Genomic DNA, 16,502 nt, shown 5'->3' with positions numbered 1-16,502 from the left:
CATAATACCATAAATTGTCTAATGATGGTCAAATAATCTTCATTTCAGATTCATCGCAGAATCATACAATGGTTAGGCTGGAAAGGACCTCTAAATATTATCTAGTATGTGTGCTTCTCTGCCATTTCAATAAAATATGCTGTAGTTTCAATTACTTTCAGTAAAATATGAGGCAGACTGTGTCCTCAAAGCAAACTTAAACCACTAAAGTCCTATTTCTTAGATATTACCCTCTGCACCTGTATGTAGAAAAGAAGAAATAAGTCTTTTTGCCTCCTGATTTTGTCTGGGATGGAGAACTGGACTGTTAAAAGGTTACAGAAGGCCAGATATACTGAAAAAACTTTTCAGACTAATCTTCAAAATTGGATCTAGGTCAATACAATGGAACTAAAATAAAATATATGCAATGGAATAATTTAACTTTCCTTGATTACATCTTTCTGATTTTCATTAATAAACATTTTGGTTTTGGTCTGGTAGACCAGGTCATCAAATGGGAAGTTCACATTGTTTCATCTTTATCAGATTATTATTACTCTTGAATTTTGGACTTGTTCAGGTGTTTTTGTTGTTTTGCTATTTTGTTTTTATCTATCTTTTGAAAGACTAATTATTTTGAAAGACTCATTATCACTGACTAAGCATATCTGTCTCATTACACACCCAGCTGACTCAGTAAAACACCTCCTACTGATTTCAGCAAAGGTTCAGAACCTTAGAGCTAAAGTTAATTCCATTTAAATTTAGTTGCTGAAAACATATATACTTTAGGACTGCAAATCTAGGTGTTAGAGAGATCATTGCCAAAGCTCAAACTGGTCCAAATCATCTTTCATTCTAGCTAATGGAGAGAATGAGGCATTCCAGGAGGGTGATTTACTTCATCCCAAAACTCTTGTCTGACACTGATGAAGAAAATTCACTCTCCCACTTAGAGAGTGATAGGACAGGGGAGCACCAGCACGTTAAGATCCTCCAGAGGACAGGTCACAACTCTGACAGGCTTAATCATACTCTAGGCATTTTTTTCCTCTCCATCTGTCTTTATTGACCAGCGAAGGAGCCCCAAACATTACTACTCCTAGCACAGGTGCTTCAGCCTTCCACTAGATGTTCTGAGAATTTCTGTTTTGAACTTTCTTAATATGTTTACATACAATTGGTTTAATCTTTCCATGTGTTTTTTTGTGGTTTTTTTTGTTTTGTTTTTTTTTTTTTTTTTCCCACTGTCTGACTTCTGTTCTACTATTTCTTGTGTGTGGGTGGAATTGATATCCTTTTTCTCCACAAAACGTTCAGGACAGACTGTGAAAGTTGCATCTCATTTTATGAAAACAATTATATGCTAATGAAACAAACAAATAAACAAACTAATACAACAAAAACCAATCTTTCGCAAAAATATTTCTAGTGATTTGAGTCTAATTTAGTAATTGGAAGCTTGACCTACTCTTTTTAAAAAAGATTCTTATTTTCCAGATGTCTTTCTGAAAATCTTATTCTTATTTTTACTTCCCAAACCAAATACATTCATCTGTTGATGTGCCATTTCTGGAACTGTTTATAAGTAGAATTATACTGACTTTTCCACTCTAATTCTCTCTTCAGTACTCTCTCCCAGCCCTAAATATCTCTTGTGTACGGTAATGTGCACATACTCAACAGCCCAGGAAACTCAAACCTAGATCATATAAAACTGACTTATTTATTTTAAAGGAGGATCATCATAGTGTGCACTTTTCTACATGATGCCTCAATTCATCCCCTTTTTTAAATGTCACAGCAGAGAGGGCAACATTCATTATCTGAAAATGAATGAAAACTGTTGCTTGGGGTTGGTTTTGCTACTGGTTGAGGCACAGTTCCTTCCACAAAGGTCAGTACATTTGTAATAATCTTTCTGTCTTGTTTCTACTTCCATAATTTGTTTGTTTTTATCTTCCTTTTTTTTTTTTTTTTTTTTTTTGTTTGCATGTTTGGGGTTTTTTGTTTGTTTTTTTTTTTTGTTTTTTTTTGTTTGTTTGTTGTTGGTTTTTCTCCTCTCTCCATAAATTTGTTAACATAAACTACTCCTTTTCTTTTTCACCCAAGGGTACTGAAGTATCCTGGGGTGTTTTAAGATGTCAACTAAGTCTGCTAATACTTTTTGAAATTCCATGACCCCTGAGGAAAAATGTAGAAATGTATTCTGGTTTTAGATTAACTAAAATTTCAGTTTATGCAAAACTGACAGACAAATGGAGTGGAAGTGATACATAAGACAATTATAGCTAAACACCAATTTAATGAACTGATGTTTCATTTGCCATCTCTAAGGTGATTCCAACAGGAAGAGCCTTGGTATATGAAATTTTGGTTTTTTTCTAGACAGAAGACAGTAGAGAGAGCTTTTCAAAAAAGAAGACAAATTTATATAACACAAATACCCAATCTTTTTCTGGTAATTACAGGCCTGACCAGGGGATAAAGGGTGCTGAAGCGGGGTATGGACTTACAGAACCTTGTATTTCTTTCTGCTGCACTGTACCTTATGTCAATATTTGTATTTTTAATAAAGGTTATAAAATGTTACCACTGAGAATGGCACAGATGATCCACAGAGAAAGAGTATGAATAGCATTATTGAAAAATCAGAAATGTCCAATACTACTGTTCTGGAGTGTCTGTCTGTGTTCACAATGGAAGGAATTTAAATTACCCATGTAGACTGGACAGCAGCTTTCAGACAGCTGACTTAGTTTAGGAGTTTTCCAACCATTAAGTCTACCTAGAGTGAGGTTTGAATAAGAAAATAAGTGAAGCAAATCCACACTTAGTACTTTAAATCCCTTAGTTGCTTTTGAATTTCTTATATACAATCAGATTATTTTCAAGAAGTTAAAAGTGACTCAACTTTTGGCAGAATTTATCATCTTTTATCTATAACCCCAAAGTTTATTATGTGCCTGCAGAGCATAAAATGTGATACCTTTCTAGCTTCTCATATCACATTCATTAACTTCATCTCAAGTTGGTGAATGTTTAAAAATATTTTAAAACTTATTTCATTATATGAGTTTCTATGCTCTGTGGCTCTGCCTGAGCCTTGATCACAAGTTTTTTTTGCTAGCCTCTGTTCACTTGCAATTTTATATTTGCCTGCCTCCATTATCTCTTTGCTTATGTAAAGCTTTTTGAACTTTCAGTCATTTTTCCCATTAATAACTGTGATATGACACATTCCCTAAAATGAAACTTTGTATATAAACATTTCAAATGAAAATGAAAAATTACTCAAGGTTTGAGTAACTGAATATACTGTACAATATCACTAATCTCTTTCTCCCCCTAATGCTAGCTGCAGCTCCACAGGACAACTTCTTCAGCCTGGAAAATTATGTTCTGAAGGAACCAGACATTTCAGTGAGTCTAAATTTAAAGTTAGAAGATTATCACTAAAGTCGATCTATTGGAATTACTTATCTGAGCCAAAGTAATTCAGGTGCAGTGAAACACTTCTAATTTTAAATTTAGGAGCACTGAACAGTGAGGGGGATTCTTTGGAATAACAAGAACTTAGTTGCTACTGCTTTCTCCTTCTCATTCTTTCTGCTTCTCAACTTCATCGTATTAAAGTCCATGCTTCCAAATCCCAAATGCTGTTAGATAAAAATTTTGTCCTGATGAAAATGTTAAGAAAAGATATTTACTATTAAATATTATGCAGCTCTTAAAAATGGATAAATTATATATTTCTAAAATGCTGTAATAAGTTACACCATGGAATACTATATGTGATGCAAAGATAACTCTTGGGAAAACAGTGTAAGATGGTGATAAACCCATCAAATGGCTGGTAAAGTGAGACTTGTAGGAGGTTTCATTAAAGGTGAATTTGAAAAGATTGAAGTAAATACACTCTGTTGGACTTCTCAGGCACACCAGAGGCAGGAGAAATGTAGTCACATTGTTTTAAAGTGGGCAGATGTAGGGGCCATGCATTTATTTATTTCTCAAATATGTTGGTAGAAGATAGGAACCAGTAATTGTGCTCTCATGGTGTTTAATGATTGAATTCTTCACAAGCTCATGAAGACCAGCACTCCCAATAACATGCACATGAAAATATTCCTTGTCAGTTACCTGCAATTGCAATTGCAATTGACAGCAAGGGACAAAATACATTTATCACCAGACACTTAAGAGTTATTTTGTAGTAAAAAAACCATGACAATTCTTCATTAATGTATTGTTTAGAAATCTAGGATTAAGGGAAGAAAAAGTAAGGGTTAGGCAGTCTTTGAGAGTTAAGTCTTCTGTATTCCTTTTGAAACACTGCAGAACTGAGGCTTACCATATCACTATCTAAATATACCTCCTCCAGCAATGAAATTCTTAAGGGACAGAAGTTGAGTGCCGAGACAAAGAGAAACACAACTCTAGTATCACAACCTGGAAATTATGATTTTTATCTTTTGTAATAATTGGAGATAACCAAACAAAGCTAAGAGCATGATCGTTAACATCAGCCAGTGTGTTGTAACCTGTGACCTTTCTGTGTGGTTGAACCTCAGGGAACCCCAGTTCAGACTGGCGCTTCATTCTCTTCTACAGTGTCCTGCATACAGACAGTCTCAGTAACATAAATCAAAGTTCAATTAGGTAAAAATAATAAGGGTTGATTGTGCAAGTAAGATGCTGAATTGGTTGCAGGGCTACAGAGTTCACAGATCAGGTATGGTGATTCTTTAAACAATTGTGTAGTTTTGTACTTTGAGAATGTTGTCTACTGTCACATTGGGCAGACTCTGGAAATGTGATATTCAGGATTCTTTTCACTTATGGAAAGGAAGTACTGATCAGCAGAAATCTTGACTCTTTGAATATAAGTGGACCCAAGGCTAATACAAAAATTCATGCATGAACTAAACAAAACCCAGGCCAACTGACCAACCAAAAAACCCCCAATCCACAAAACAAACTAAAAATACATTTTGAGGTGTCTTAAATGAATTAGTCTTGTCAGGCTTTAGAGAGAAAATGCAATGCTTGACAATGGAACAAACTTAGCAAAACCTAAAGACATTTACATTTAAAGACACTCTACAGTCAGTCAATTGAAATAGTCACCTATAAAGATTTGCTCAGAGGTAAAGTCCTTCTCAAGGATTTATCTGTCCTTTGAGCTATTATGTAATTTTGAACAACACCTCTTTAATGCAGATATGACAATTAAATTACAAAACTAAGGAGGTTGCTTTTGTGCCTTTCCATATTTCTGAAAAGAGTAACTTCATTGCAAATTCCCTTGTACCAATGTGTTCAAGTTCTAGCTTCAGTGATAGACATATAGGTTAAAACAGTTTCAGACAGCTGGAAACTACATTTACAAAAGTAAGTTAATAATAGTGATAAATTTACTACTGCTTTACTGAAGGCAGTATTATAAAGAGTGATTGACAATAATACTCTATGTACTGGCTGTTATTTTATGCTAGCATTCTTACTGTACAGGGTATGGCTAGCCTCTGTCAACATCCATTTTCTCAGATTTTGTTCCATAATTAATAAATAAAATTATTAAGCATCTCTCAAGCTGCTTTTTAAAATAAAATATGGCACAGCTTTGTAATGAGGGCTGACAATCCATGTTTCATTTGAATATTTTCTAAATGGGTACAGGTCCACATGACATATGGGTAAATATATTTGAAGAAGGCTTCAATTGTAAAAATAATCAAGGCCATCAAGGTATTCAACACTTAATGTAGAATCCACACTTTTTCATGAATAAAAAAGTGAATAGCTGCATTAAGTACATGTAACCTGTCACAAAATGACTTATGTCTTCCCCTGGGTAATTCCTGCTTATGCACTCTGCTCATTCAATTCTATAATGCATTTTTAATAATAAATAGCAAATTCAATAATAAATTTGCATGTCAGGTGTAGAACTTAGGAACTTGTCTTTTTCATATCTCAGCGTTAATATATTTGACATCTAGCAGGTAAAACTAGAGAGAAAACAGACATGGAATGAGAAATATAAAAACTAAAATGGATAGAAAGAAATAAAAACCCAAACCAAATAAACGACAAAAAACAAAAAAAACCTAAAAAATAAAAAATAAAAAAACAAACTAAACCAACCAACCCAACAAAGTAACAAAACAAAAAAAACCCAAAACAAACCCAAAATGCAAAACCAGAAAACCCTCCAAAAAAACCAAAAGAAAACAAAAAAACCACCAAAAACCCCAAAAGCACACACAGAATTAATTTATGAGAAAGACTGACATAAAAAGGTTTGAATCCCATAAATTTTCCATTACATTTTAATAGATAAATAAAAAAACAAACAAATAAATAAATAAATCTGGTCTACTAGCCAGAATCTCTTTGAAAACCCTTTAGCACCCTACATAAAGACCTGGTAACTAGCAGGCGAACTCAGCAAACAGAATAATGATTTAAATGGATTGTGGAACATTATACAATCAGGGAATGGACTGGGTTGGAAGCAACCTTAAAAATCACCTGTTTCCAAAACCACTGCCATGGTCAGGAACACCTTTCACTAGATCAGTTTGCTCAGAATCCCATCTTACCTGGGCTTAAACACTTCCAAGGATGGGGGAGCCATGACTTCTCTGGAGAATCTGTGCCAGTGTCTCAACACCATCACAGTAAAAAAAAATCTTTCTCCTAATATCTGTTCTAAACCTGCTCACTTTCAGTTTGAAACCATTCCCCCTTGTCCTGTCACTACATGCCTGAGACTTTAGAGTGGTTTTGAAAATAAGCTAAAAGTATGGTGCCGATATGGATTAAAAGCATTCAGTTGGAAGGTAGAGTCAGTGCAAATAAATTATAGAGAAAATTAGGCAACGCCAGGACTTCAGCAGCAGTAATAGGACAGCATGAAATACAAATTCTGAGGTTATGAGCAGAGTGCCATCATAATTATGAAAAAAGAAGTCATATTGGCAGAGAGAAACTGGATAGCTATCCAGCAAAATGGAATTGTTCATATATATATATTTAGGAAATAAACAAAGAGGAGGAAGAAGTACCATGGAAACTCAGGTACCACACTGCCACAGTGGACAACACACCTATCTAGATCTTAATTGCCTTTAGCCTGGAAATTATCATTCCTGTCTTTCCAATGGATATTTCCTGTGAAGAAAGTCTAGCTAAAGTGCGATAGACCTTGGTCCACTAATGTATTTAATTATGTGATTTGGGGTTTTATTGTCAAAAATCTTTAGCTATTTACTCAAACAGCCCCTCCTAGTCAGTCTCTGACAGAAACACACTTAAAGTTTGTCCTTGGGTCTTCTTTTGCAAAACCAATCTCCTCTCTCTATCTAGCTTTGAAAGAATTGCCCAGGGCTGGTGTACTGAAACACTTAGAATTTTAAAGAAAGTGAATTCCTCTCATCTTTTCTTGTTTCACCTTATTCTTGAATAATTTACATTTGTGAGCCTTGAGAGTCTCTCCTTTTCTTTCAAGTGATGTCATTACAATATTGTCATCTATCGATGCATTGGGCACTCTATGGCTCTCTTCAAACGGAATATGAAATCTGAACTGTAATGAGTTGAAAGGTGAAGTGAAGTCTTGGTCTGAGTTTTTTTTTTTTTCCCAAAGAAGGCTCTACAAACTCCCTTACTTGTGAATGATCCAAAAATTGATGGATATTAATAATGACAGAAGACACTAGGATGGTTCACTCTTTTCCTCAGAAAGGCAAAAAAAAAAGACCGAAAAACCCTCCAGACCAAATCAACCAAGCCAACAAACAAACAAAAAAACCCAAAAAAGGATATTCAACTTTGTTTAGGCAACCAAGTTATTACATGAATTGTTGACTGATATCCATTGGCTTAAATAGACATGCATTCAATGTAAATAATAGTTATGACCTTTTCTAACAAAAAAAAAAACCCTCATAAATATATCAAAAACTCAAAGCCTAAATATGATTTTTTGTTTAATTCTTTCCAGAAATTCCAGAGTTTCTGTTAATGATTTATTAACTCTTTACATTTCATTTCAAAATAGAATATAACAAAGAAAATCAGTTAATATTGGAAAAAAAAAATTTCTTTACTAAGAGGTAAAAAGAGAAAACGATAGAGTGAAAAAGACAGTAAGATGTACAGCAAGCTTCAGTTCCTTGACTGATCCTCAGCTGTAATAAAGAGTGTATTTTGTCATATACTTTTATGTATGAAGAGAAAAATGAGTCTTCAGTCAAGAAACATGAGCTTCATTAGAAAGGAGGGGGGTCCCAATTTCAGAATTCTTTGAAGTGAATGTTTTACGTTAAATTTAGACTGCCAAATTTAATTTCAGGAAACATTTGGTCTGGCATCAACACGATTCACTTTCAAAATATATCTGGCACTCAATACCAAAATGTTTTACCATCTCTGTCAGAACTTACAGAGTCATATCCATTGCTTCTTATTTTTCTTTGAATCAAAAAATATTTATTGAAAAATTTCTTAGATCAGGAAAAAAAAAAAAAAGACAGAAATATATAATTTATTCCCTCCCATCCCTGAATAATTCACATTGAGAGGACAGGGAGAATCTTCTGGAATGTCAGATGTGTGTGGTAAAATTCTTTCATGCAGAGGTGTGATGGGCAGTTGTTCCCAGGTCAAGGATGAATGCAGTGCTGTATGGAAGAATAGAGCACCTCATTCTACTTCATTTTGAAGGTAAGTTTTGCCTATTAATTTTCTCCCCAAGGAAAGGACTAAGTAGAACACCACAGAGGGCAAAAGTTCTTGGGAATGTCACTCCTGCAAGAAAAGAAGGATTTTTTACAGTACCAGACTAAAATTTTTATAATCTATAAAAGGTCTGAAACATACCTATGATTTTGTCCTTCATGCTTTTATTAATTAACTTAAAATTCCCTAAGCTCATACAGCCTCTAAATTCCTACATAGGTGCTTCTGTGAAATGCACACAGATACTGCAGCAGTCAGGTCTGCAGGGCCAAAATCTTTCCTGTACATTTACTCTTGCACACATTTGTTCAAGCCTTACAGTCAAGTGCTCGTGTAGGTAGTTGCATCTCTTGGACAGACAGGTTATTCTAATTGTTGAGCAGTCACTAGCACTGCTTAGTCCTTTTTGCTTTGGAATGAACCCTGACTGTGATTTGAGGCCACTGTTATAAAATTCTTTCCTTTTATCAGAAGACCTACATAGGAAATGAGAGAGGTAAAGTCATTATAGAATTCTAAATGAATTTGAGAGATTTTAATAGAAATTGCATAGAAAGAATGATCAAATTGGATTGATAATGACACATTTTTATAGGTTATTAGTACCTTCCTGTAGTATTCTACAGAGAAAATATTCTGTGCCAAATTCTCTCAAGTTCCACCTAGTTTTATTTGATGAAGAAATAATATGATCTAGAAAGTAAAAGTGGGAAGTAAAACTCTGATTAAGCTTTACTGTATATCACAACAGGGATTTTTCACTATAGTTAACAAAAATATTGAATGAAGGAATATTCACTTGTTTATTTAATTATTTTTTAAAAACTTTTCACAAATGTTTTGACTTTGGATCTCTCACTCACAAATTTAATGCATTTTCACTGTAGACAAGGTACACTTGTATATACAGTATGCAACAACTTCTCATGTTTGTTCAAAATATTGTTTCCTAACTTTCTGAAATAAATTTCTGTTTCTATCAAGTGTGCTTCTATACTTATATCATGTCCTGGGCAATTTTCTACTGAGATTTAGTGGGTTTCATATGCTCATGAAGATGCCAAAATTAAAATGTTATGCGAAACTTTAGACAATATGCAAAATTTGTCATATCATGCTAGGAAGGCATCAACATTTAGCTATATTGGTTCAGAACCTCTGGAATAATAATAATAATAATAAAAAAAAAAGCTGTGTTTATGATCACTATATAGTGGGAAATATATATATGTGTGTGTGCTTTATAAATTAGAAAGGTCTTTATCACAGCTGCTAGGCTATTAGAAGCATAGAAAAGAATTATCTGAAACACTCTGCATTTGAAAATCACATTCAACTTATTCAACCATTAGATTGTTGAGTTAAATGACTAGGAAATCATAAGAAAATATGCAGAAACAATTTCATTTTTAATTGAGAGAAAATCAGAGCTCAAAACCGATTGAAGTAAACCATATGAGCCATTTCCATTTAGTAAATGGAAATGAAGGAAAAAAACCAAAAACAACAAAGCAACAAAATACCCAAGCAAACAAATAGAAATGTAAATCATATTCTGTTTTCATTAGGAGGTTTACCTGTATCTGTCGTGGCTTCAGTGACTATTTGAAATGCATGATCTGCAGTGGAAAAAAATAATAGAAATAAAAAAACTAGCCTTGACTATTGCAAATATAGACAGCTTTGTGAATTATAAACATTTCATAATGACTCAGAATGAGGTACCTTTATGTGCAGTAGTTATGCTACTCAAACTCTGATTACTAAAACAGACATCTCCATGTCTTCCCAGAAGCCTTGTGCATTGATCCTCTCAAGTGAGAATACAGCTAGCCCCATGCTGAGGGACTCTGGTTTAAAATTCAGATGAAAAATGTTCGGGTGTTGAAGAACAGTTAATCTCTTGTGTCATGATTGCCACATGCTGCTTTCCTATAAATAAAGATGATGTCAGGTATTAGATGACTTTTCTTTCTTTTTTTTCCTGCTTGAGAAACAAATAGTGTGCCTGTATTTGGAATAATTTGGAATAAGTTTATGACAATAATGAAACTGTGAGGCCCAGGGATATCTGTGATTTGTTAAATTGGGAATATTAGCTTAAAATACACGCTGTAAAATTTGAGCAAAAGCATTCTTATTGAAAAATGGATATGATAAATACGTGAATATATGACAATACACCTTAGGGTATTATTCATTACCTTATCAAATAATATTTTAAATAATAGTTTTAGTAAAAGAAAATATTGAAAATCATACACTTTTGAAATTCTTAAATTCCTTAGATATTAAAAGAAGGACAAAATCTTCCAAAATACAGAAATCTTAAAACAGAGAGTACAGTAACTACAGACCCTCATCTAAACAATTTTGTCCTGGCAAAATCTTTGCAAACTACTGCAATCCTGAATTAAGCTTACTGCTAACTATAAAGCTGTGCAGTGGAGATGGTAATGGGGCATGACATAATGGCCAAAAGCATGGAGAATGAGGTCTTTGACAATAAAGCTTTTGCATCCTCAGAAACTTGATCATGTTTGAATTTACTGCCCATAAAGAGAGATTTATTGGGATAGTTCATTCTTTCCATAGCAACCCAAATGTGTAGAGTCATAAAGCAATACACTAGGTAATGCTGTTTGAAGACTGATGTCAAAACAATTCAATGTTTCAGTATGACAGGACAAGTTTTCATATCTTCTAAATAAGTATGTAGCAGAAGCAAAGTATGTTGGCTATTTGGATTGCTGGGGACCACAGGAAAGTCTGCTATCACGGGCAAACTCTTAGTGGAAAAACTGGGTGGACACTGCAGTATTTTGATTTAATTCTCTATATGATGATGTCTTGATACTCAAATCCTATATAAAAAGCATTTATTTTTATAGCTACTGCCATTTTATCAGAAATTTGAAGCTTTCCTTAAAAAATATTGCAAAAAATAAATCTCAAAAACAAAGAGGGAAAGAAAAGGGAAAAAAAAATTCCAGATGTGTCAAAAAATCACTGTGTAGTGCATATGTAGGAATACTCTTGATCTTCAGACTCTGAGAATAAACTTCACTCTTTTGCTCAAAAAACAGCTACTGGGGATACAGTTGTGCTTTCCTGTTGGGACTTGCCTGGAGACACACACAGTTGGAAGAGCTCTCTCTAAGAGACATAAACAGTTTGTTTAAAATTCCTCATAAATGTGGTGTCACGAAGGACCTGGTATCTTGGCTTTTTAGAGGGAAAAATAAGATAAAAATTATAAAGTGTCCTATCTCTTTTAGAAGTCAGTAACAGTATCTTAATAAAGCAAGCAAATTGTCCAAACAGACAATATTTTTTCTTTTTGTTAATCATGGTTTATGACAAATTTAGATACTGATGAGATCTCAGAGGCACAGCATAGCCTAAAGACAATCAGATTTGTTATCAGTCTTCATCTACCTAATGAAGGCTTATAGCCCTTTAATACCTTTACAAAATTAAGTGATTCTTTACATCTCGTCTTGTATCAACTCTGTCTAAATGAATAAAGTTTTGACAAGGATTGCTGAGAGCATAAATGTCTGATATTTTGTATGACTGTCATTATCAAAGTAGATGAACCTTCAACTTATCTTAAGGGCAGCAGCTGGCTTTCTGCTTTCCTTGACTTTCTCTCATGTGAGATGAGCAGGATTTATTCACATCTGTGGAAATCCAGCATACGAATGAGAGGTATTTCTTGCTGATGGTTAAATCTGCTGAGGAAAACAGAAAAATCAATTGGAAATGCACATCATGTTTGCTCAGGGAAGGCTGCTGTGTTGCACCCATGGCATAGAAAATAAATAGCTCTTTAGCCTGGAGATGTTGATCTTGAAATTTTTGAGCAATTTCTCCCTCAGCATGTATTCATTCCCAGTCCCACTCAAGGGCTGGCACCTGTAGCTGTTGCTAAGTGGTGTATCTGCCACATGGTGGAAACATAATATTGATTTTTAGGAAAATCAATTCCCAGTTTTACAAGATCAAAACCAGAAGATAGCAAAAGAGAGACTGGACTTTATTTTATAATGATAATCATTATACTATACAGATTCTTGAAAGAGATGCATGGCTAAGAGACATCATATTGATTTACTGGTAATAAACTCTGCCTGTTATGGTTCTAACTGAGCTGCTTGAATCTCTAGATATAACACTATTGATCACAAGCAGTGAGTATGTTCTTATCTGTAAATAAAGAATTCCATTCTATTTTTCAGGCCTTTCAAATTTGTGAAAATATAGAAAAGCACAAAAGGATGGCAGATGTCACTGCAACCATTTATTTTAAAGAGAAAAATAAAAATGACTGAGCTTTCTAAAAACTATCAAATCTGGAGATGGATCCTTTGGGAAATATTATTGAAATTAGACTGATCATTTCTGGTGAATTCCAATCCTTAATACAAAATATATACAAAATTTATTATCTTTCCTTAGTTAGTGAATGATGCCCATCTCACTTATTAAATAGCGATTTAGAGTATCACAGGATCACAGAACAGTTATGGGTGAAAGAGATCTCTGGAGATCCTCTAGTCCAACCCTTCTGCCAAGGCAGGGTCACCTAGAGTGGGTGACATAGGAACACATGCAGGTGGATTTTGGACCTCTCCAGAGAGGGAGACTCCAAAACCTCCCTGGGCAGCCTTCTCCAGTGCTCTGCCACCCTCAGTATTAAGTCCTTCCTCATGTTGAGGTGGAACCTCATGTATCTTAGTTTATGCCCATTACTCATCCTGTTGCTGGCATCACTGAAGAGTCTGGCACCACCTTCTTGGCACCTGCCTTTGAGGTATTTATAGAAGTTGATGAGATTCCTCTCAGTCTTCTCCACAAAAAACAGGTCCAGCTCTTGCAGTCGCTGCTCACAAGAGATACTCCAGACTTCTCCATCATCTTTGTGGTTCTCTGCTGGACCCTCTTCAGTAGCTCCTTGTCTTTCTTGAACTGTGGAGACCAGAAATGAGCACAATACTCCAGATGTGGTGTCACTAGGACGGAGTAGATGGCAAGGGTCACGTCCCTTGACCTGCTGGCCACACTTTTCCCAGAGAAATGAAGAAAGGCTCTTGCATTTAAAAGAACCTAATTTTGGAGAAAACAATTAATAGGAAATAAAAACAACACATATGTTTACCCAACACTATTATACATACTAGAATACATTTGGGATAATAATTTCAGCAAAATATTTATTATACCATTTCAAATATTGCTTGCCATGTTCATAGTGGATAGAAGAAAAATTACAGCCAGAGTAGCAAGGCAATCTTAAAAATTTAGTCAAGTCAGGCAGTCTGTCCTCTGAAAATACATTTAAACAGTTTTATGAAGTAGTCTAATATTTTATTAGCATATTTTAACACAGTTTTGTCACATATAGAAACAATCCAAACTATTTATGCAAGCAATAGACATGCTTATGTACACCTATCTAAGTGCATTTTACTGTGCCTTCGGTACAATATGGAGATTGACAGCAGTAATATTTTAAAAGTGTTATTCCTTTCCTCTTGAATATCAGTAATATTGTAGCTGACACCATTTTAGAGGCAGAGAATTTTAAGTAGTAGCTTAGAATATCTTGAGACTGGGTAAAAGTTCCTATCTTTACTCAAATACTGGAGAGTAAATAATGCCAGGATTACCAGTATATTTTGCTTTTGCTACTCAATTCCAACATGCTTATCCCCAAGCTGATTTCATTTGCAGTTCAAGAAACTTGTAGCAATCCCTGGGAGAATAATGATGCGGGTCAGAGGATTTTGTATGGTCTATGAAAAATTCCCTGGTCTTGTGTCAGATGCATCAAGTATTGCTAAATAACTTTTAAAATATCCAGTCCTAATTTATATTACTCACAAGTTTGATGACCTTTTTATGAAGACACAGATAAAATTTATAAAGGCAGATCAGGTAACAGTTTTTGGATTTGTTTTCTAGTTTGGTTTACTGAATCTAAGCACGGAATCATAGAATCATTTAAGTTGGAAAACAACTTTAATGTGATTGAGTCCAACTGTTAGCCTGGCACTTTCAAGTTCACTACAAAACCATGTACCTGAGTGGCTTATCTACATATCTTTTAAATAACTCCAGGGATGGTGACTCAATCACTTCCCTGGGCAGCTGCATGTTGGGATCTCACCACCCATACATGATTTTGGGGAGTGGCAATAGGTGACGCTCAGGTTCAGAAGCCACAAACAATGTTTGAAGTATGGTGATTGTTTCTATGAGAATCTTCCTAAAAAGGTAAGAAATATGAAAGAAAAGTGCATTGAAGATGAGCTAATAGCAGCTAAGTTCATTCTCCATGCAGGAGTACAGGAGTTCACACATGTAGCTGTCATTGGGAAACTGCACAGGTCTTGCTGCAGAGTGCTTCACCTGAAGCAGAGAAAATAAAGCAGAGTGCAAATGTCTTTAGTGATAATTTCTTTCCCATAGTTTTAGACTGCCCAGAACAGCTGTGACTGTGACATCCAGCTGCATCATGAGAATATAAATGGGTCTTGCTGATGTGTATGCGTGCCTTTGAAAATGTTAACAGTCCATGACAAAGTATTAAGCAACTGAGTGAACATGTAAATCTAGCAGAAAGCTTTCAATACCTTTGTTACTCTGTAATACAGGTTTTCTGACAAATATCATTGCCCTGTGACATCAGCAGAAATACACCAATTTCATTCCCATTTATTTATCACAGAGGGAAATGTGACAATTCCTGCGCCAAGGCTTGTAAAAATGTTTAGTCCATATTTCCGAGTCACATGGTTAATTTGCCTTCAGCATCAAACTAATTTTTGCTGCTCAGTTTACCTGTATGGGAATTAATACTAAGCCAGAACACAGACCTTGTGTTTTAGACTCTCACAGTAAATAATTTTTTTTTCTGTGCATTTACAAGTGTCTCTCTGAAGCACCATTCCTGGAGGTAAGCAATTAATAATTCCCAAGAAAGACAGGCTTAGCACAACTCTTGCCAAACCTGAGAGAGGCCTTCTTTTGGCTCATGGACAAAGTTTTTCTTCACAAACTATGAAATAAATCCACTATTGGCATAGGATGCAAGGGAGATGCAATTCCATCAAGTGGTACTTAATTCATCTGGCAGCAAAGGTACTTTTCTACAGAATACCTATTAAAATTGTACCTGCAGGATGAGGCTTTTCCTTGACAAACAGTGTAAATAACTTATCTATTAGTTTGTTAATCTGGAATGGTTTCACACAGCAGAAAAATAAGAAACATTTAGTAATTACAATAACTTGAGGGCTTGATCCAACTACAGATGCAAGTAATTAAAGGCAGGGGACTTGAAAGCTGTGGTTAAGGACCTGATTCTTGCAGCTCATATGTAGTGGTATTCCACTAAATGGGAATTTTCCTGACTATTGAAAACGCAGCATTTGTATTGCGAAATCATTACAACTGTCCCTGATGCAGTCCCTGATGCAGTTTATTGCCAAATATCATCCACTCAAACAATTTCTAGCAATAGTTGGTGACTCATCGTGGAGATGGGACCATTCCCTATTTGCAACACAGTCACTGTGATCTGGAGAATATAGTATGGAGGCTGGACTCAAACTCAGAGAGGTTCTCTCAGGCATGTTTAATGCTGTAACTCAGAAACCAGACTCCAGAAACCTGTTGCCCAAGCTCTGGGGGAACAGCATCTGAAACAGCCATACAGAGATATCCAAAGTATAAAGCTGAGAAGGCAGAAGACCAAAATGTCTCCC

The sequence above is a fragment of the Poecile atricapillus genome, chromosome 1 (assembly GCF_030490865.1).
Source record: "Poecile atricapillus isolate bPoeAtr1 chromosome 1, bPoeAtr1.hap1, whole genome shotgun sequence".
NCBI classification, from domain to species: Eukaryota; Metazoa; Chordata; class Aves; order Passeriformes; family Paridae; genus Poecile; species Poecile atricapillus.
Note: the sequence above shows the minus strand (reverse complement) of the source record.